The sequence below is a fragment of the Ambystoma mexicanum genome, chromosome 12, assembly GCF_040938575.1.
Source record: "Ambystoma mexicanum isolate Mex_15411 chromosome 12, UKY_AmexF1_1, whole genome shotgun sequence".
Taxonomy (NCBI): Eukaryota; Metazoa; Chordata; class Amphibia; order Caudata; family Ambystomatidae; genus Ambystoma; species Ambystoma mexicanum.
This window is the reverse complement of record NC_090936.1, coordinates 258,859,749-258,882,345: the sequence shown is the minus strand read 5'-3', so window position 1 is coordinate 258,882,345 and position 22,597 is coordinate 258,859,749. Positions and strand designations below refer to the sequence as shown.

Below are 22,597 nucleotides of genomic sequence, written 5' to 3'. Positions count from 1 at the left end.
AATACCCTGGCAGTAGAGTACACCAGGGGTAGAAAGTGGACAAAGTGTAACATTGTAAAGAAACTGCATGCTTGAAGGAAATTCAAAGGAAGACTTGTGTCCACGTGAATACTGCCAAAATGTGGGACGAGAGACACTTCAAACTGCCAGAAGGACTGTAGAAGGGAGAGCCCTTTCCTGATGAAACCCTGTATTTCCTTTATATTCTGCAATTTAAATACATTTATGTTGAGAACTTTTGAAGCAAGCTACGAGTGCTTACCAGAGACTGCATCTACACATTATATTGAGTTTTGATATAATATGATAGGGCATTTATAACGTGCCTATACAGTGTTTCAAGGTGCAACAAGGCAAGGGAGGGGGAACAAAGGGAAGACAGACAACGATCTTACTAGGTCAGGTGTCATTCAGATTGCGCAAGTGCATGGGAAGGGGGAAAGGGAAAAGTACGTGGGGTAAGGGAAAGGGGAAAGTGCAGTACATGGGATAGTAGAATAAATAAGATAAATAAAAATGGCCAGCTGGTGGCAAGTGCAAGGTAAGTACAGACATAAGTGCCGGTAGGGGGACTGTAGGGATACAGAAAACAGTCCACAGGTGCAGGCATTGCCAGGGAGGCAGTGCAGATGTGCAATGGTGGGGCCTGGGCCCGAGATCAGGAAGGGTGGCCAGGTAACCGGTGCAGTTTCAGCCAGGAATTCAGCAGGGGAGAGGGGGAGAGAAAGCAGAAGCAAAGAGGAAGGTTTTGAGGTGTTTCCCGAACCGGAGATGGTTCTCCTCAAGTTTAAGGGAGGCAGGAAGGCTGTTCCAGAGGGAGGCCTCTGCCAAAGAGAGAGATCTACCACCAACTCGTTGCTTGGAGAAGCGACTGACCCTGAGGGAGTTGGAGTCGGATGCATGAAGAGCTTGAGAAGGAAGATATTTAGGAAGAGAGAGAGTTTGGTATTGCGGCCCCAGGCCCCAGAAGGCCTTGTGGGCAATGCAGAGGGGTTTGAACTTAATCCTTGCAGCCACTGGGAGCCAGTGCAGAGATTTCAGTCCTGGAGAGATACCATCCCTGGGCTTGAGGCCAAGGACAGGTCTCGCAGTCCTGTTCTGGATAAGTTGCAGAGGGCGGATAGTAGAAGCAGGCAGATTTAGAAAGAGGCTGTTACAATAGTCAAGCCTAGAGAGAACCAGGGCTCTGGAGACAGTGAGCTTCTGGGGGAAGGAGAGGAAACGAAGAATACCTCTGAGGCGGTGCAGCTGGTAGTGTGACTTCTTAGAGATGTCAGAAATGTGAGGAGAGAAGGAGAGTGTGGAGTTGAAGATGACCCCAAGGTTTTTATCCTTGCAGGTGGGAGCAGGAAGCGGCCCAAGAGAGGCCGGCCAGAGAGCTACAGGGATGGAGGGAGTGGGTGTGCCGATGAGTAGAATCTCAGTCTTACTGGCATTAAGGCAGAGGTTGTTGGCAGCACACCACTCCTGGACAGCAGACAGACAGTCAGAGATGAGGTAAGGAGAGGAGGCGGCCGAGGGTAGCCTGAAAATGAGCTGGGTATCATCCACATAGTACTGAAAACTGGGGCAGAGAGCGGCGATGCGGTGGGCAAGGAGTGCCAGGTATTGGTTGAACAACCAGGGAGAGAGGTTATATCCCTGGGGGACACCACAGGTAGAGAAAAAGATATCGGAGAGGAAGGACCCAAGTTGGACCTGGGAGGGTCGGTCGGAGAGGAAATAAGTCAGCCATGGCAGAGCCTGACCAGTGATACCCAGGTTATCACGGAGACGGTTGAGCAGGATGGCATGGTTGACAGTGTCAAAAGCCAAAGAGAGATCAAGCAAGATGAGGATGCACGGGGTGTTAGAGTCAAGGTTGGAGAGCATGTCTTCACGGATGTTCAGGAGAGCAGTTTCCATGCTTCTAGCAGCTCTGAGGCCAGACTGATGGTCATGAAGACAACCAACAGATTCAGTCTGGAGATTAAGCTGGGAGATGGCCAGTTCTCCAGGAGCTTGCCCAGGAAGGGAGTGATGGAGATTGGGCGATAGTTAGCCAGGCAGGAGGGGTCGGCAGAGGGTTTCTTAAGAAGAGGGTGCACAAGTGAGTGCTTCAGGGGGGATTGGAAGACTCCAGTGGTGAAGGAGTGATTGCAGAAATCAGCCAAGGCAGAGGCCAGGTAGTCTATGTGGTCCTTGATAGTTTTGGAGGAACAGGGGTGAACCTGTTTCGATGAGACTTTCATAGATCGGACTTGTCTGCAGAGAAAAGGGGAAAGGCAGAGAAGGAGGGAGGGGGTGGCTGCAGAAGGGCAAGAGGAAGAGCAGGGAATAGAGGGAGGGAGGCGATAGGAGGAGAGTGAGGACAAGATGTCCTGAGTTTTTTAAATGAATTGAGAAGCCAGTGCTGTGCAGAGGGCCTGAGAAGGGACAGGAGAGGTAGAGACTGCAGCAGGATTGTTCAGTTCCTTGCAGATTTTAAAGAGTTCAGCTGAGTTGTTAGATGCCGCAGAGATGCAGGCTTGGATATGAGCTCTCTTCTTGGTGGGGACGGAGAGCCAGTATTGCCTTTGCAGCAGGCGGCAGGCCAGTTTGTCAGAGGATGAACATGAAGCACGCCATTTTCTCTCGGCCACCCTGCACTTGCGTTTTAGGGTGACGAGGTCTGAGTCCTACCAGGAGTTACACGTGGCTTTGGGCTTCAGGCGGATTCTCATGACAGGGGCAAGGATATCAAGAGTATCAGATATAGAAGAGGGGTATCAGGTAATATTATCCCCATATATATGGTCGCCATAAATAATATCGCCGGGAAAACGTTGCAGCGATATTATATGGGTGACCATATATATGGGGACAGGGGCAAAAAAAAAAGAAAAAGAAAAAAGAAATTTGAGGGTTGCGAGGGTGTCCCCCGCATGTTCAATGCAATAATGTCGCCACAAAAACGGCAATTTTTCAGTGATATTTTTGCATGGCAAGATTTTTGTGGTGACATTATTACATGGAACCAGAAGAGGAGAGCGTGGAGAGGGCTGTGTCAGGGTGAGAGTCAGCAAAGGGGGAGGAGGGGGTGTGAAGGTGGCGGCGAAAGCCTCAACTGACACGCACTTCATGGATCGGATGACCGGGAAGGTGGGTGGCATTGATGGAGGTGGCTTGGCCTGAGGGGTAGGGAGGGTGAGGTGGGAGGATAGAAAAAAGTGATCACTCCAGGAGAGAGGAGAGGAGAGAGGGACAGAGAGGGGAAGGTCTGAGGAGATCAGAACATCGAGAGTGTGCCCTGCAGAATGAGTCAGGCCAGAGGGGAGAATGGTGAGTGAGAGAGAGTCGAAGATGTCGCAAAATAGTCCAGAGGGGGGACAGGAGCATCCAGGTGGATGTTGAAGTCTCCAAGAAGGAGGAGTTGAGTGGTTGAGGCCAGGAGTGAGGAGCAGAGGTCCGCCCACTCAGAGAGGAAGGAAGAAATCTGACCAGGTGGCCGATAGATAGTAGCCACAGTAAGGGAATCGCTAGGGGAGAGAGAGAGAGAGAGCCTGCAGACGAGGCATTCAAAAGAGGAGTGGGTCTGCTTAGGAGTGACAGAGGCAGGAATCCACTCAGGGAAGATAAGGACTTCACCCCCACCAGAGCGGTTGGGCCTGGGCGCGGAGAGGATCTTGTAGCCCTCAGGTAGGAGTGTGTCAAAGCTGGTGACAGAGCTGGCCATGAACCATGTCTCAGTGAGACCGAGGACATCGAGGTCAAGTTCTCCAAGAAGGCGGCAGATATCAGAGGAATGTTTGACAGCAGAGCGAGAGTTAAGAGTGGCAATGTGGAGAAGGTTGCCATCCTTCAAGGATTTGCGGGGAGAGGTACAGATCAGAGGTACGCCCTGCAGAGTTATAGAAGGAGCCCGAGAGGGGGCAGAGACGGAGGGGGAAGGCAAGGTAGCCAAGGAAAGGGGGGGGGACAGCCAGAGAAGAAAGGAAGTTGATGAGACGTGGGAAGCGTCTATCAAAGAGGTTTTGATAGAATGGCAGGCAATGGAGCAGCAACAGCTTAGCTCAACAGCTCCTGGACCTCTCCCTGAAGACATTTACAAGAAATTATTATGAATTCAAAGAAAAAGATAGAAGAGGCTGAAACCCTGCTTCCAAGAAATCCAAACAGGTTGTAGAGATGGATGATACTCCAAGAATTCAAGATGTCTACAAAATCCTTCTCCAGGTGGCCCAAGATGTTTTTGATGTTAAACTAACTCTGGCTGAGCTCAACTTAAAAACAGGTCAACTCGATGGCCGAGTGACTGATTTGGAAAAGTCATCTTTATCTATGAGCACTGAAATAGCGGGCAGCTTTCAGGCGTACAACAATTTGAAGTCTGATTTGCAGAAAGAAAAGGAACAGCGTTTGGAGATGGAAATGAAGATGAGGGCCTAAAACATCAGATTGGTTGGAGTGGAGGACTCTGCTGGAAATGAAGAATTGTCTTCCTTGATTATTCAAGTGTTTAAGGAGAGTTTTCATTGTAACTCGATTACAATGGGTGATATTGATAACGCCTACAGAATTGGAAAGCACATGGGGGGCCAAGGCTAGACACATTCTTATATCCTTTTTGAATCAAAGATCAAAGGAGTGTTTGATGAATGCTGCCAGACTGAAAGGGAATGCCTCTTTCAAAGGTAAACTTGTTTTTATCTATCCTGACTTTCCCAAAGAGATTCTGCTTCTGAGGAAATAATTTAGAAGTGCAAAAGACTTGGCCAAACAACTTAACTTGAAGGCCTTTCTCAACAAAAGTAATATCTTTACGATTGTGTTGCCAGATGGTGAAAAGAGCACTTCAGACCCTGCACAAGCTTTGTGCTGGTTAGAAATGCATAAAAGGGACCTTCCTGTGCCTGCTCCCCTCAGTTAGTGGTCTCTCAGTTTTACATTTGCCCCCCCTGTTCAGTTTGGTTTACATAATTGTATTTTTCACCATTCATTGATACGTTTATGCACTGTATAAACGGCACAGGTGTAATTGTCAGTTAATGCTTGTGAAGTTCGAAAAACTACAATGGAACCTCTTTCTGCTGTGCTGGGCTCCCACGTACCTCGCAGCATTCCATCTGACTCTCTGTGATTCATTTCGAATTCAACTTTGTTTAGTTCTGGAGCAGTGGACTTTTATTCATGTTGAAAGTGCTGCGTGTGGATTTCGGCTGCATCTGTGTTTTCATAAAGGACCTTCGATGCACGACGCACCGATCAGTTGACCTGGAACCGGCTTACTGATTGTCCGGGTGTCTTTACGTCTATCCGCTCAGCTGGCTGCTTGTGATTTTGCCTGCGTGGCCATGGCTGACATTCATCGGAAATGCACTGCTTCATTGTTTGCTAATTTGGATGACATCTGCTTTTGCCAGGGGCATGTTTCAGTGAGTTTTCCGCCTTCTGCTACTCTGATACACGTGGCTCTGTACCTTAATACATGATGGAATAACTGAACTTTACTATGGGGGTGGATTCTGGTTCGTTTCTGGCTCCATCTCCACTCAACCTGTACTCATGGAGGTGATTCTGCAGAGGTTCTAAGGTGGTACATTATTCAAACTGCTACACCATATTATCTGAACGTGCTTTCAATGAGTCAATCAACATCATTTCTTTGACCTGGATCAAATCAATATGGCTGTAACTGTTGTGTTTGCTGCTATCTCGAGGATTCTTCGCATATTGGTGTAATGAACATGACATTTCAACATGTTTTCTGCTATTGTGGATAGATGACTATTATTGTTTTTGGGCACTGTGGGGAGGGTTACAGATTTAGTCATATTGTAGTATATTTTATGATTTTCTTTACTCTCCTACAGATCTGCTGGGAGGTTTTTTTATCCAAATATGTTTTTCATTCTGATTGTGGAATCTTGTGATGTGTCAAAGAGATGTTGTTCAGCTTGGTACCAGGCTCATTAATTTCAGTGCTTGTTATAGTACTCCTGTTTTAATATGGTAGCTTTGTCATAATTGAATTCGATCTTTATTTACGTGTTTCTTTAGATTGGTTGCTTGTATTTTTGGTTTGGGTATTTTGGAAGATGGGGCTACAGTGTTATTGACGGGGGTGGGGGCTTTTACGGTCCTTTTAAGAACACATTTTGTGTTTAGGTTTACTGTTTTGTTTGTTTTTCAGTTATTTTGCAGTTGGTTTTTATCATGGATGATTTGCTACGAAAATGTATGGTTATTGGGGTAATATGTGAGACTTGGGAAAGGTCCTAAAGATGGTTTTAATGTTTTTTCTAGTATTTTCTAGGCTGAATAGACTTCACAGTCTTGACTGTTTATTTTTTGGTCACTTAATTCTTTGGTTTTTCTGTTTTTTATTTTTCTGTTTTTTTCTGTCTTTCATTTTTCTGTTTTTTACTTTTCTGCTAATGGTGAGATGATGGCTTCACACCCAAAAGGGGTAGCTAATGATCTCTGTGTTATCTCTTGTAAATGGGGTTAACAACCTCCTGAAGAAAAAGGAAGTGTTTACAATGTTGCATGATATGCAGGCAGATATATGCTTTTTACAAGAAACACATATTTTAGCTGATGAAATCTCAAAGTTAGAAAAAGAATGGGTCGGCTCTGCCTACGGGTCTTCTTTTACGTCGAGATCCGGAGGAGTAGCCATTTTAATTTGCAAAAAAATGCCTATTAAGATTTTGAGAGAGTGTGCTGATAAAGACGGGAGAATGATTGCCTTGTTGTTTGAGATTCAGGGGGAACTATTGAATCTTTGCAATGTGTATGCTCTCACAGTGGAGTATGGTTCCTTTTTTAGAATGGTTGTACAGACTCTTTGAGATTTGAACTCGCCTAATATCCTTCTTGGGGGAGACTTTGATACTATTGTTGATCCTTTGCTTGACAGAAGCCATGTCAGACGGGTGTCTCGGAGAGATCATCACCATCGAGCACTTATGTCTTTTTTAATGGAACACAACTTGAAAGACAATTGGCATCTTATGAACCCAGACAAGCGCCAATATAGTTTTTTTTGGGTGCTCATGGTATGTATTCTAGACTTGACACGCTTTTGACCGGCGGCGCGGTGAAGGAAAGCTTTGTTTCTTGTGATATCGGTAATATTCTGTTGAGCGATCATGCCCCGGTAACAATGCGCTTAAAGTTTACATTTCAAAGTTGCAGGTCCTTTTCATGGAAACTGAATATGTCTATTTTATTGGATGATGATATATTAGACCGAATTGTATCGGAGGCTAACTGTTTTGTTGAAGAGAATCGTTCATGGGAGGTCAGCTTATCAAACACGTGGGAGGCCTTTAAATGTTGTATGCGTGGTATCTGTCTAGGGCTGTCAAGTGGTAAAAGGAACAGAGAGGAAAAAAACAGACTGGAACTTGATCTAAAAATCAGTGAGTTATCTAAGGATTGAATGCACGACCCGTCTAATTCTGCCAAATTGACGATCTTGAGGAAGCTTAAATAAGAAATGGATGATATTTTGTCGCTAAGGGCAGAACGTAGTTTATTCTACTGTTGTTGTGCATATTTTGCAAAAGGAGAAAAATGTGATAGATGGCTCGCATGCAGGTTGAAAAAGAGAGTGTCTGAATCTGCTGTTGCTTCTGTTGTTGACCTGGAAGGTAGGATTATATTTGATCCTAAAAAAATAAATTCAGTTTTCAGGACTTTTATATGAAATTATATAGCAATGAAGCTGGCATCACAGGTAGTGGGGGGGATTTCTTTGTAAAATGTACGCTTCTTAAGATTCAGGATGTTGAACATGGCCTTCTTGATGCTGTACTGACGATTGATGAGATTAAAAATGCAATTTCAAAACTGAATGTTGGTAAATCCCCTGGTCCAGATGGACTTCCTTGTGAATTTGACAGAATTCTTCCAAATTCGGCCCTGGAACTTTTGAAAGATATGTTCATTGCTAGTAAATTGGATGGGATATTGCCTAAAAGTACATGTCACGCTTCTATCACAGTTTTTCTGAAAAAAGGAAAAGACAATAAACATCTGGCAAATTACCGGCCCATCAGTCTTCTCAATACCGATAATAAAATTTTAGCTAAGGTTTTGGCCTTACGGTTGGAAACGTTTCTTCCTAAATCAATTGATGAGGAACAATCTGGCTTTATGAAAAATAGACGCACGTCTAGTAATATTAGGAAATTGTTGCTTACCATGGAGACTGCTAATGTGGAGGATTACGATGCCGCTGTCCATTCCCTTGACGCTGAAAAAGCTTTGACAGGGTTAGCTGGGACCATTTGTATTCAGTTCTAAGGGAGAGGAATCTTGGTGATGAATTCATTTCTTGGATTGCGCTTTTGTATACCAATCCGACAGCGGATGTTAAGACAAATGGGGTCATATCAGAGCCCTTCGGTTTGGAACAGGGCACTCTTCAGGGGTATCCATTTTCACCTCTTTTATTTATTTTAGAGATCGAACCATTGGCTATTTGCATCAAAAATGAACCTGGTTTGCATGTTGTAGGCTGCTGGGGAGTTATGCAGAAGGCATGGTTATATGCAGATCTTTTGTTGGTGCTTCAGAATTTAGATGCGTCTCTTCCCTGCCTGATGTAGAAATTATCTGGTTATCATGAATAATCAGGTTACAAGATTAATTGGTTAAAGTCAGAGGTATTGCCTTTTTCCCACCGATGTGATAAAACTCTAGTCACAGGTTTGGGATTTAAATGGTGTGATATGCGCTTGCACTATTTTGGTATTTGGCTGTCGTCTCCTGTTTCAAATATGGTCAATGAGAACATGTGTAAGATCATTCAAGATTGTAAAATGAACCTGGATAGATGGTTTCTTCTTAATCTGTCACTGTGGGGTAAGGTAAACGCCCTAAAAATGAATTTGACTCCCAAGATTAATTTCATAGCTAGTATGCTTCCTCTGAGAATTAAAAATAGTTATTGGAAAGATTTATGGGATAGAAAACCGCCGAGACTTGGTATTTGGAAATCGCAGCTTCCAGTTCACCAGGGTGGATTGCGGGTTCCGAATTTTAAAGCTTATCACTTGGCCTTTTCATCTCATTCTTTCATTCCTTTTTTGAATGGAGAGTTGGACCGCTGGGCGGTGGCGGAATCGAATGCCTTTGGGCCGCTTGGACCAGAAGCTTTGTTGACTACCAATACGAAAGGCCCTGGTAGTAGATCATTAATGATGACATTTTTGCACACAGCTTGGAGTGAGGCGTTGGCGGTTTTTGGGCATAGATGCTTTTAAATGCCAAAGGGCCTCTATTTGGCTGAATCTTAAGATTCGAGATAACACCAAAACAATTTTTTGGCCTGATTGGTATCTCGTTGGTATTAAACAGATTTCTGATCTCGGGAAGGATGGTCGATGGTTGACTGCGAATGAGATGAGAGAGAGAGAGATGGGACTTTGGTAATTTATCAGATTCTTCTTATAGGTATCTGAAGAAATGTGTAGGTGAAGTTGACTGGTCAAACACTCTGGACCTAAACATCTTTCTTGCCAATTCTAATGGAAAGGAAGGTGGTCTGGCTAGTAGAATTTATAAGTTGATTGTGTCACATTATCAAGGTAATGAAAGACTACGGGAGGTTTGGAGTGAGAAGATTGGCTTTGTGATTGATCCTCGATGCTGGCAGAATATATGTAGAAATGTTTCCTTGTGCTCGCTGAATTTAAGTGAAAGGTCTCAGCAAATTAAAATTCTTAATCGCGTAGTCTGGTGCCCGGAAGCTTTACACAAAAGAGGACTGACGGACAGTGATGAGTGTTGGGGATGTGTACAGGATGTTGGGTCTTTAGAACACATGCTGTGGAGCTGTATACGGGTCAGAGGTTTTTGGAATGAAGTTTGTGATGTATGTGATAAGATTATCGGTGGGGGTCTACCCTGGATTTCAGAACTGTGATCCTAGGTGATGATTCTGGGTTATCTGATCTCTGCTTTGCCCTTAAAAATGTTTTTTTAGGGGTGCCATTGTGGGCAAAAGATTAGTACTTCGAGGTTGGAAAAGCCAGATCCACCCTTCATTTGAAGATTGGGTCCAGGAGATGCACTGTCTTTCAAGAACCGAAAAAATGATTTATAAATTGAAATGGAAATTGCCCTTGTATGATAGGATCCGGAATAAGTTTAATGACTTCTTTTAAGGTGTGTTTTTTTTCTCTTTTTTTCTTTCTTTTCCCTTTTTCAATCTGCTTTGCAGTTTTCACTACATTTGTAGCGTTTTCAATGTGTTATTTGTAATCGCTATGCTCAGTTTGTTTACCTCTTGCTTATGTTTATTTTTGTAAATAAATGTTTAAAAAAACAAAAACAACAAAGAGGTTTTGAGTGTAAGGGTCAGATTAGGACTTTTTGGACACAGGATGGAGGATGCTCTTTTATTTAACATCTTGACATAGACTGTCCTTATTTTGGCTGAGGCAGGGAAACACCCTTAGGATTAGGGATAGATAGTATTTCCTCCAAGCGTTCTTAATATTTTCTGGAAATAAAACTCTATAGCAACCAACAAACATGCCACTATGCCACAGTGTTCAAGTCTTACTCTTGGGCCCTTACAACTGCTAGATTGTCCTGTTTTGCACTCACTTGCTCTCTTGTCTTTGAAGAGTCTATTATCTCAGTAGCTTGCCATCATTTGTTTGTTTATTTATTTTTATAGCGCTCCAGACCCAAGGATAAAATGGCGCTTCGGTAAGTGGTTACAGGATACAGTTTAAACATTTGGATATATTTTACAATTTATACAATTATACAATTTAGAAAGTTTATACACATTTGTGGTACAGAACAACACAATCAAGCATGGAAGTAAGAGAGAGTGAGTGCTGGGGTATGCATATGTGATGTCATGAATGGGACAATGTGGTGTTAGTTTTGTTCAGTATCCATGAGATGACATGGTTTCTAAATGATTGAAAGTTGAGATGGATTTGATGTCTAGTGGTAAAGTATTCCAGAGCTGGGAGGCTAGAACCGGGAAGCTGGTTCCTCAGGCTCTTTTTAAGGAAAATCTGGGCAACACCAAGCATAATGTGTTGGAGGATCTTGTAATTCTGGCAGAAGATTTCAAGGTGAATTTGTTGGTGAGGTATAGAGGGGCTTGGTGGTTCAGAGCTTTGTAGGTGAGGCAGGTGGTTTTTAGGTCTATATTTTTTGTATGGAGAGCCCCTTCCACAATTTTCTAATAGTAGGGATGTGCTCTCGCCTGGAAATGTTTAGGGCCGCTCGTAATGCGTTATTTTGGAGGACTTGCAGGTTGTCGATTATGGATTTGTTTGCGCCTAAGTATAAGCTGTTACAGTAGTCCAATTTGGACTGTATAAGAGCCCTAGCCAGTATGAGGCAGCTGTTAGAGGACGGACAAGGTCTGCAGGCCCTGATCAGCTTGCTTGTATAGGCAGTGGCTGAGGCAGTCATGTTGGTTTGTTTAGCATCAAGGCTTTAGACCTCAACATGTGTTGAGGTGTTGGCATCAAGGTAGAAACTGAGGGTTTGTACACTTTTTGCAATCAGTATGGTATTTCCATCGATGATGATGCTGTTGTAGTTGGGGGTAAGTTTCGACAGGTTATTAGGTGAGCCGACGAGGAGCAGTTCAGTCTTGTCATCATTCAGGCAGAGGCCATGTGTGGCCATTCAAGCCTGAATGATAGTGAAGACTTCATTGATCCGGTTGACATCAGCGTTGTAGTTACCAGATATAGTTAGAGGTATCTGGGTGTCATCTGCATAGTTAGTGTAGGTGACACCCAGATGGTCCAAGTTGTCGAATAGAGGCTTTTGTAAAAATGCTGTGCAAAATTGGTGAAACACATGAACCTTGTGGGACACCACATGTGATGGGGATCGGATCAGCCCCCGCTGAGGGTGAGAAAACCTGCATGGTTCTGTTTGCGAGGAAGGATTGAATCCACGTGACAGCAGAGAGGGAGAAGTGTGTTGCCGACGACAGGTGGTTACAAATGATTTTATGATCAACCAAGTCAAAGGCTGCTGAGAGGTCTAAGAGAAGTAGGATGGCGGCACTGCCTTTATCTTTAAATTCATCAATCTGACTTTTGAGGTCAACAAGGGCCGTTTCAGTTCCATGTTGAGGTCTAAAGCCAGATTGACGGATTGCTAGTAGTTGGTTGTCTCTAGATAGTCTTGAATTTGCAAGTACGCAACTCTATCTAGAATTTTCAGAAGGAACGGGACAGTAGTGATTGATCTGTAATTAGTGGGTATAGACGGGTCTAAAGTTTGTTTTTTTTAGAAGTGGGAGAACCCATGATTGTTTCAAGTTGCTGAATTACTGGCAAAAGATGAGTTTATTAATTTGGTAATGAAGGAGTTAGGTCTCTGGCTGCACCTTTTATAATTTGAGCAGGGCAGCTGTCCCTTTTGCAATTAGATGGTTTCAAAGAGGCTATAATTTTTTTGTACTTCAGGTATATTTACCTTCTTGAATGTGAAGCCTAAGTTAGGGTCAATGGTAGGTGGTGCAATAGGGCTGGTAGTATTGCTACCAGTAAGTTGTTGACGTTTGTTCTCTATTTTAGTTTGGATCCCTGTGATTTTGTTGGCGAGGGCGTTCTGGATGCTAGTGCACCAGGATTTGTCCTTTGTACAAATATCTGCAGGAGGACTGGGGTTTTCTAGATCCTTTAGAATGTTAAATAGTTCTTTAGTGCTAGATCCTCCCTGGTTTATCCTGGAGTTGAATGATTCTTTTTTGGTCCGAATTATCTCATTTTTGTATAGGGATGTTGTCGTAAATCTCCCCCCGTCTCACCTGTGATCGGGATCTCCCTTGTTCGGCCGCAGGACTCTTCCTGTGGGTGGTTCGGGTCTTGAATAGGCTCGCCCGAGCCTCGTCAGGTTGCAGAGCGTGTTCAGAGTTCCGGGAAGTTCGTGGTTCCAGGGTGTCCAGGATTAGCGATAAACAAACAATGTAGGGGGGAAGTCCAGGAACAGGAAAAAAGGCAAGGAAGGAAGTATGAGGATCAAGGAAGCAAATGTAGAGAGCAAACACACGTCGGGTCACTATCGAAGATAGCGTTGAGACGCGCTGACCTGCAGGGGCATGACCAATTTATAGTACGTGCTACGACGTGAAAGCTAGTGCGTAGCATGGAGCTTGGTACGGCTATGTTGGGAGGAACAAGGAGTACAAGCCCTTCGTCACAATGACCATGAGGTCCAGAAGGGGCAATTTCGCTGGGTCATGACAGATGTGATATTAGTGAGATTAGTTCTGTTTTCTATGGAGGGTTCCATTTTCCACAGCGTCTGAAGTTTTCTTTTTTTGTTCTAGGTAGTTTGAGCTCGGGGGTGTACCAGGAGTTCAGATGTGCTCTAGGTTTCCCTTTGCGTATTTTCAATGGAGCGATATGGCCTTGTTACAGGTATTGACCAATAGGTTAAGGTCAGCTGTAGCAGGTAGTACATCAAGTATGGGTACTACCAGGGGTATTAAGGCCTCGGCAGTAATGTTGCGCTTATTCCTGGTAGGACAAGCTGGAACATTAGAGGATTTTTTAGGCTCTATGTTATTGATATTAAGGTCTAGTGAAAAGAGATGGTGATCATTCCAAACAAGTGGTAGGGGGTCTTTGCAGGTAATATTGCAGTTAAGGGCAGCTACCCAGTCTAGAATCCTACCTTTCAGGTGAGTGGGTTGAACGCTGAGTTGTGTGAAGCCATGATCAACTAGTGCAGTGGCCACAGAGGAGGCTTGGGGGTCATTTGGGTCATTTTAACCAAGGTTGAAATTCCTGAGGATGATAATTTGTGCCGATGATTTAGCATTTTCGGCTACTAAAAAGGTGATGTCTTCTTTGAAAGATCCTAGATGACCTGGGGGCCTATATATTAGGTGAATTGTAATTGTGCTTTTGGGAGATGTTTGCCATTTGATTGTGAGGTGTTCACATGATTTTAGTGGAGGGGGGGGCTAATCTGATGTCTAGTGAGGATTTAAAGATGATAGCTACGCCTCCTCCTCAAACATTGGGTCTATCGGCTCTGAGAATGGAGTAGTTGTCAGGGATAGCCAAAGTTAGGTAGGGGCCCGCTGCATCATGCAACCAGGTTTCTGTTATGGCAAGGAAGAACAAGCTACTTCTTACCTTGTAACGTTCTTTCGACGGGATGTTCCTCTGACGTATTCCTCATCTTAGATATCTCCTTCCAGCTCAGCTGGCCTCGGAACATTTTTTCTCTAGAGGGCGCTGCGCGTCGACGTCCTCCGAGTCGATGTCCCTCGACAGCCGCCGTATCGACGTCGACGTCATCCTGCCTATAAAGGCCGCGCGCAGCGTCCGTTGCTCAGTTCCGTTTTGTAGCCCACAATAATTCTTTCTGGACTAGACTAATCACCCTGAAGGAGCGTAAGCTGCAACAACAAGGGAAGTAGAACTGCGGGGATGGATGGGAGGGTCGATGAGGAATACGTCGGAGGAACATCCTGTCGAAAGAACGTTACAAGGTTAGAAGTATTCCTCATCTTAGATAGGCTCCCATAGCAGTATTCTATTATTGGAGGAGGGAGTACTGACTTCACGCTGTCTTCTACTGATGAATAGAATGCAGTACAGCCATTCCAAACCTAGTCTCTTGACTGGAGGAGGAATCCAAGTTGTAAAATCTTGTAAAGGTATGGACAGACGACCATGTAGCGGCCGCACAGATGTCTTTAACCGGCACACCTCTTTTGAGGGCCGATGAAGCTGCAATACCTCTGGTCGAATGAGCCCTAAGGTTTTGAGGGGGCTCTTTCCCTGCCAGTTTATAACATTCCAGAATGGCTAGAATGATCCATCTGGAAATGGTCTGCTTAGTTATTGGTAACCCCAGCTTGTGACCTGTGTAACCTACAAACAGCTGGTCTGCCTGTCTTATCCTGGCTAGTCTACTGATGTAAAAACGTAAAGCCCTTCTAGGATCTAGCCTGTGTAACCTCTCTTCCTCTTTCCCCGGATGAGGAGGAGGATAGAAAGATGGTAGGGTAATCTTCTGAGTGATATGGAATTCAGAAACCACCTTTGGGAGGAAATTAGGCTTCACTTGCAGGACAACTTTGTCTTTGTGAAAGATTGTGTGAGGGGGTTTACAAGAAAGAGCTTGTAATTCGCTCACCCTTCTAGCAGATGTAAGTGCTATTAATAAAACAGTTTTACGGGTAAGGAATCTTAACGAACAAGAATGGAGTGGTTCGAAAGGTGTGCCCATCAGGAAAGTTAGGACTAAGTTTAAATCCCATAGGGGAACTTGGAATGGTCTTGGGGGATAAACATTGGTTAACCCCTTTAAAAACTGTATTACCAAGGGTAACTTGAAATAGGATGGTTCTTCCGCAGTACGCTTAAAGATGGATAGCGCTGCGAGATAGCCCTTAATGGTGCCAACTTGAAGGCCTGAATTCGCCAAATAGAGTAGGAAGGACAAAACCATTGGTGTACCACATGAAAAAGGGTCGATATTCTGTTCTCTACACCAGCTGCAAAATCTGTTCCAACGGCAGTAGTATAAAGACTTTGTTGCTGGCCTCCTTGCCGAAAGCAACACCTCCATAACATCATCAGGGAGGTCCCAATCCTTGTACCTCAGCCTTTCAGAAGCCAAGCGTGAAGGTTGAGGGTTTTGACGTCTGGATGGAGAACCTGACCTCCCTTCTGTGAGAGTAGGTTCTCTCTGAGTGTAAGTCGAATTGGAGGGCAGATGGACAAGTCTAGAAGGTCCGGGTACCACGTTCTCCTGGCCCAATCTGGGGCAATTAGGATCATGGTTCCCCGGAATCTTCTCAACCTCCTGATCATTTGAGGAATGACAGGGACCGGTGGGAACGCGTACAGAAGCGGAAACTCCCAGTCCACTATGAACGCGTCTCCCAGAGCTCCTCTCGGGGGAAATTCCCTTGAGCAGAACAGATCGCATTTCCTGTTGACGCTGGTGGCAAACAGATCCACCTGAGGGGTTCCCCAAAGGGCGAAGATCTCTTGAAGGACTTCCTGAGCTAGTTCCCACTCGTGGGAGACTGTGCTCTGCCTGCTCAGAGCATCCGCTGTCAAGTTCTTCTCTCCGGCTAGGTGAACTGCCGATAGAGAGATTCCTTCTTGGATTGCCCAAAACCAGAGCTGCATCTCCTCTCTGCACAGGGGTAGTGATCCTACGCCTCCTCTTTTGTTGAGGTAATGCATGGCCACTGTGTTGTCCGTCATTATCAGGACGTTTTTCCCTTGTACAGCTGGCAGGAACGCCTTCAGTGCAAGTCTGATGGCTCTCAGCTCTAACAGGTTGATATGTAGTCTGGACTTCGATGGAGACCAACGACCGCTGATGGTCAAGTCGTTGGCATGGGCTCCCCACCCCGTGAGTGAGGCATCTGTGACTACTGTTTTCTCCGGCCAGGGTTGCCAAAAATGTTCTCCTTTCAGAATGTTCTCCTGACAGGCCCACCACTGAAGGTCTCGAGCCATCCTGTCGGGAACCTGAAGAAGATCTGTCATTCTCCCTGAGAATTGTGACCACTGAGTCCTCAGTGCCCACTGGAGGGATCTCATTCTCAGGCGAGCCTCTGGCACTAGGAAAATGCAGGATGCCATGAGGTCTAGCAACCTCACAAAGTAGAAGGCTGGGAGACGTTGGGCATCTTGGAACTTGGTAACCATCTGTAGAATATCTTGAGCCCTCACCTCTGGTGGCGAGGCTTTTCCCAGGGAAGTGTCCAGGATCGCTCCTATGAACTGGAGTCTCTGCGATGGTATCATTTGTGACTTCTTTAAATTGAGGGAGAAGCCCAGTTTGTGAAGGGAGTGGCACATGTGATTTAGCTGGATCTGAGCTTGTTCCGAAGAAACAGCCCTGATCAACCAATCGTCTAGGTAGGGGTAGACGTGAATCCCTTCCCTCCTTAGACTTGCCGCCACTACCGACATTAACTTGGTGAAGACCCTCGGGCGGAGGTCAACCCAAATGGCAGCACTCGAAATTGATAGTGAGAGTTGCCAATTGTGAACCTCAGGTATTTCCTGTGTTTGAGATGGATAGGCACATGGAAATAAGCATCCTGAAGGTCCAGAGATACCAACCAGTCCTGGAACTGAAGGGCCTGGAGGATCTGAGAAAGAGTGACCATCTTGAATTTGTCTTTCCTGAGGAATTTGTTCAATTCTCGCAAGTCCAAGATGGGTCTCAGTCCTCCGTCTTTCTTTGGAATGAGAAAGTAAGGGGAGTACCAGCCCTTGTTCCTCTCCGCTACAGGTACCGGTTCTATGGCACCTTTCTCTAGCAGGTCCAAAATTTCCTGCAAGAGGAGCGGATCTGGAGCTTTCTGAGAGCTGATCCCCGGTGGATGACTCTGAGGTATGCGTATGAAAGGCAGGCAGTAACCTTGGGCAACTGTTTCCAATGCCCAAGCATCTGACGTGATAGCCTGCCATACCGCCAGATGTTGAGTCAACCTGCCTCCTACAGGTGTCCAGTGAGGGAAGTCCTCAGAGTGGTTTTGGGGCGGCTGATGCAGATGCCGATGGTAAAGAGGCACCTGCTGTTGCTGCGGCTTTTGAATATCTACCCCGTCCACCTCGGGTAGTTCTTCTTTGTCCCCTTTGAGCCGGTCGTCCTCTACCTCTTCCGAATGCAGAGTAGAAGCGAAAGGACTTGCCCCTCGCAGAGGTTCCTGTGGGACGAAAAGGTGTCTGACGGATTGCAGCGCCTAGAGATTTTGCTGCTGCTTTTGAAGTTTGCAGTTTCTCTAAACTGTCATCCGCCTTTTTCCCGAACAAGGAAGAGCCATCGAATGGCATGTTCAAGAGCCTGGCTTGCACATCTGGGGCAAAACCAGACTTTCTCAACCAAGCGAATCTCCTGGTTGTTGTACTTGCCACATTGCTCTGCTGATACTGTCAGCCGAATCAATGCCCGTCTGGAGGGATTCGCACATAGCGTCTTTACCGTCCTGTATGATATTCAGGAACGCCTCCCTTTCGTCTCCCTCCGGGATGCAGTCAGCCGCTGTAGAAGCACACTCCCAAAGTGTATGGCTGAATCTAGCAAGGGTGCAAGTAGCATTAACAGATTTTAACGCCATGCTACATGTCGAAAAAACTTTCTTTGCCATAGCATCATATTTTTTATCGTCCCTGTCCTGTGGGACGGTAGGATAAGCCGTCTTGACATCGGTAGAAGATGCTGCCTGTACCACCAGACTTTCTGGGGATGGGTGTTTTGACAAAAACTCTGGGTCTGTAGAGGATACCCTGTATTTTGTAGACAGTTTTTTATTTACTGCCGGGACGACATCTGGGTTTACCAGTTCGTCATAATCTTCCTCTGAAGAGCTTTATGAAAAGGCACCACAGGATCCTCCTGTGGGCCTTTGTCAAGAATATCCGTGAGGTCATCTTGTTGGAAAGATTGTGAAGGTGCAGACCACCCCATAAACTCTGTGATCCTGGCCATTAAGGCTCTATAGGGGGTTTCAGCATGCTCCCCCGGGTCTGGCCTAGCAAACTCCACCTCAGGGGAAGTGTCTAACCCACTTGCCTCATGCAAGGAATCATGAAGATCCTTTAACCTGCGTTCTTCAGAGGAAAATTCCTCTCTAATTGGGGTTACAGGTCCCTGCAACTCAAAAGTGTCTTCCTGTTCAGACAATTCACCCTCTTCCATAATTGAGGACATAGTTCTCAATTGTTCTGAACTCATAAAGGGTGTAAACCCCATTTCCAAGGGAGAGGGTGCCGAACTTGTCATAATCGGCCTCGAAAACGTCGATGTCGTCGATGCCGACGTCGAAGGCTTCGAGCGTGGCGTCGAAAACAAAGGCGGAGGCCTCGATGACCTCGACAGAATTGGGATTCTGCTCGACAATCTCGAAGCCATCGTCATCGAGGACCTGGGGATAGTCACTGGGTTTGTCGTAACCGTGACTTTTCTTGGTGTCGACGCCGGTGTCGAAGCTGGCATCGAGTCGACAGACCCGTGTGTCGAAGGTCCCTTCGACAATGGCGTCGAAGACACCGACTTCGGCGTCGACGGAACCTTCGTCGACGGCGTTGATGAACCTTCGAGGAAGGTTTGGAGGTTATAGTCCTACTTGAGGGTTTGAGACGCGCTCGAGAGGTTTCCTTCGCCGGGTACTGCAACTCACTGCGTTTTTGACCTTCGGGTCTTTCGACCAGAGCATCGCTCTCGGCAGTCTTCGAGGGGGTCGAGGCCGCTTTCTCGAAGACGCTCATCATATTTTTGCGGAATTCCTCCCATTCAGCCCGGGAACTATGTTTCGTGGGGCAAGGGATTCTCTTTGGCGAAACAGAGGAAGAGGAAGACGGCGAAGGGGATCTTCGACGTCTCCTCTTCGAGTGCTTCGATCTCGAGGAGTGATGGGACCCACTCCGAGACCTGGAGCGCGAATGGTGACGAGGAGACGAATGTCTCGACTTCGTCGACGAAGAAGAAGCTTTAAAAGTCTTACCTTTCTCCAGCTTCCCCCTACGCTCCTTCTGGGCCTTAGCTGTGATGGACATACAGTCCTCGCACTCCGAACAATGGTGTTCAGCTCCCAAACACCACAGACAAACTCTGTGAGGGTCAGTCAGCGACATCTTTTTCCCACAATCTCGGCATTTTTTGAAGCCGGATCGAGGAGTTGTCGGTTCCGACGAAGAAGCCATCGAGTACGGATCGAATAACTCGAGGTAAATAGGTTTAACCTGACAAAACTGAGCAACGGTATTCCGAGGCACTGAGTAAGCGCGGAAAAACGGAACTGAGCAACGGACGCTGCGCGCGGCCTTTATAGGCAGGATGACGTCGACTTTGATACGGCGGCTGTCGAGGGACATCGACTCGGAGGATTCGACGCGCAGCGCCCTCTAGAGAAAAACATTTCCGAGGCCAGCAGAGCTGGAAGGAGATATCTAAGATGAGGAATACGTCGGAGGACACAATCCCTTCGAAGTCAAGGTTATTGGTCAGGATGATGTCAGCGATCTCAGTGTGATTGGCAACAAGGGACCTGGCATTTAGAAGTGCTCCTTTTAGGGGATAAGTTTGGCGTTGTTAGGGGCTGTGCCCCTTTTTATTAGTCTTGGTGTGAGATTTGATTAGCAGGTTGCTATTCGAATGGGGGAAGTCTGGTGCCTAGTCTGTTGTTACGGTCAGTAATGTTAGGGTTGGCTGTGAGTATGCTTACTTGGACATTAGTTGCAGAGAACTTAGTTGTGGGTTTAGTGTGGCTGTAGTTGGGACTGCCGCCAAGGGAAAGGCGAGGAGGACTAGGTCTCAGGCGGTGACATTTGTATCTGTCAGTAATGAGGTTGGCTAAAGTGTCAACTAGATGGATGCTATCACTAGTGGTGTGGGCTAGAGAGGCTAATGGGAAGGGAGGCGTGGTCTGCAGGAATGGTGTGGGGCAGGTAATAGGGAAGTATCTAGGGCAAGCAAGTTTGGAAAGGCCGTTATTGTGAGCTATGTAGCTGTTGCCACTGCAGGGTACACTATCTTGCATAACACAGAACGGGAACATAATGATGGTGAGCCAGATTAGCATGGTGGGATACTGTTGGGGTGCAACTGAGGTACTTGGCCTATGGGTTTGGCAGGGGTGCAGGAAAAAGGCAGGTTCAGCATTGGCTAGGGTATATGTAATGGGCACACTAGACTGCATAGGCTGGAGTCAGAGAAGGCATACACAGAATGCAGTGGGCTAAAGTCAAATGAGTACACAGTAGCTGCATTAGGCTAAGAGCAATATGAGCACACATAGATTGCATTAGGTTGAAGACAAATGGTTGCACAGAGGCTGCGTTAGGCTAGAATCAGATGAGTGCACAGAGGCTGTAAAAACAAATGGGTGCAAAGAGGCTGCATTAGGCTAAGAACGGATGAGCACACAGTGACTGCATTAGTGTAAAACAAATGGGTGCACAGAGGCTCTAAAAACAAATGGGTGCACAGAGGCTCTAAAAACAACTAGGTGCACATAGGCTCTAAAAACGGATGAGCGCACAGAGGCTGCCTTAGTCTAAAAACAAATGGTTGCGCAGAGGCTGCATTGGGCAGAAGTCCAGAAAGGCATATTTGCAATAACTAGTTATTGGAGAGAGCGAGGCATAAACAAACAGAGCATACAGGGCTCGTAGTAATATTAAAGATTTGGAGGGTAGGCATCCGGTGGTCAGCAGCGTACGAGGCTGGTAGTGTTAGAGTGATTTGGTCCACGTAGTCGGACAAATCACTTTAGCACACACTTCAAAACAATCGTCTAGTCGGACTCAGTTGTTTTGAAGTGTGTACTTAATGAGCTTTCAAATACATAAACGAATACAGGCTCTAAACAGTTGACTACTATGTATACACTATTTATTAAATATTCCGTCAAAACTGCAAACAACAATAAATGTGCCATTTACAAGCACTCAAATTACCTCTTCAAGCTCATGAGGTGATGAGGGTATGACAACATAGAAATTAGGGCAGTGGTTTAGTGGGGTAAAGGCTGCCTAAAAATGGTACCGTCGGTGGTGCAGCTCAACAACTGATTGTTTGGTTATTTCAGAATACCAATTGCCTTTGCGATATTTTGAATTTACAATTAGCCAGACCAAACCTATTCTTTAGGATGATTAACTTGTGGTTCCATTATCTGATTGACTAAGAATTGTTTTATAATGATTGAGGAACTAGCTTTTTTTCTATTGCTCTGGTGCTATGTCTTGTATTGTACTGCTGGTGGTTTCTGCTGAATCCTCTGTCTCTTGCAATGTTTCTTTACTGGTCTTCACTTTTTACGTTCTTTTCAAATTGTGGCTCCTTTCATTTATTTTACATTTGTTTTTTGTCATTTCTTCCATCTTGCTGCTAACTCCCATTTAGACTCCACCTATCTTTGCCACTATTTCATACCTGTCACAGTATATTTACTGCCCCAGTGTTTTTCCTGCTGCCACCTCTGTTTCTGTGATACAACTTTACGCACTCTCCCTTTCTCTCTGCTACGCAGGTGCTTTTACTTTAGGGATGTTTGACTCATGAGAAAATATGCAGAGCAAGGCCTCATTGTGAAAACCATATGGAAGCTGCAGCCTGCACACAGCAGTTGGAAAACCCACATGCAAATGAAATGTGCAATGTTTTTCCATCACTCAAAACTCACTGACAAGGCCTGGGGTGAACATTACAAGTACCCAGAAATAACCTGCAATTTTTGTTTAAATGGGGAAATGTTTAACCTGACGAGAAAGAGAACAGAAGTTTAAGAAAGAAACATTTATTTTTATTTTTTTCTGCTGAATGTGATAATTTTCTTCTACTGAAATAAAAGTCTGGCTTAGGAAACTTTCAGATGTTGACAACATGGACTGTTGATAAGCCAGGGCAATATAAACTGTGATGCTTTATGAAAATATGCTCACTAAAAGTTGCAATTGTGATTGAAGCAAACTTTAAATGTCGATAGCATTGAATTCTGACATACAGCAGTCCTTTAAACTTACAAAGACATCCCTCAACATACAGGATGGAAGGACAGATATGTTTCCTTCCCATGCTAATAAACCCTTTGAAAATGCCCACTACAGATGAGGATCCTTCTTCAAGAGGCGAAATAAACCAGACT

At 45.4% G+C, this 22,597-nt stretch overlaps 1 protein-coding gene and 1 long non-coding RNA gene across 2 annotated transcripts in view; one reads left to right on the top strand and one right to left on the bottom strand.

The window, feature by feature from the left end:
* Positions 1–22,597, bottom strand: part of PIK3C2G (phosphatidylinositol-4-phosphate 3-kinase catalytic subunit type 2 gamma) — a 3,221,975-nt gene that overhangs the window by 2,003,274 nt on the left and 1,196,104 nt on the right. The gene's annotated exons all lie outside the window — the stretch shown is intronic.
* Positions 5,282–22,597, top strand: part of LOC138513495 (uncharacterized) — a 77,236-nt gene continuing 59,920 nt past the window's right edge. Inside the window, exon 1 of the long non-coding RNA XR_011281764.1 lies at positions 5,282–5,393. This is a non-coding gene — a long non-coding RNA (uncharacterized lncRNA). The remainder of the gene's footprint in view (positions 5,394–22,597) is intronic.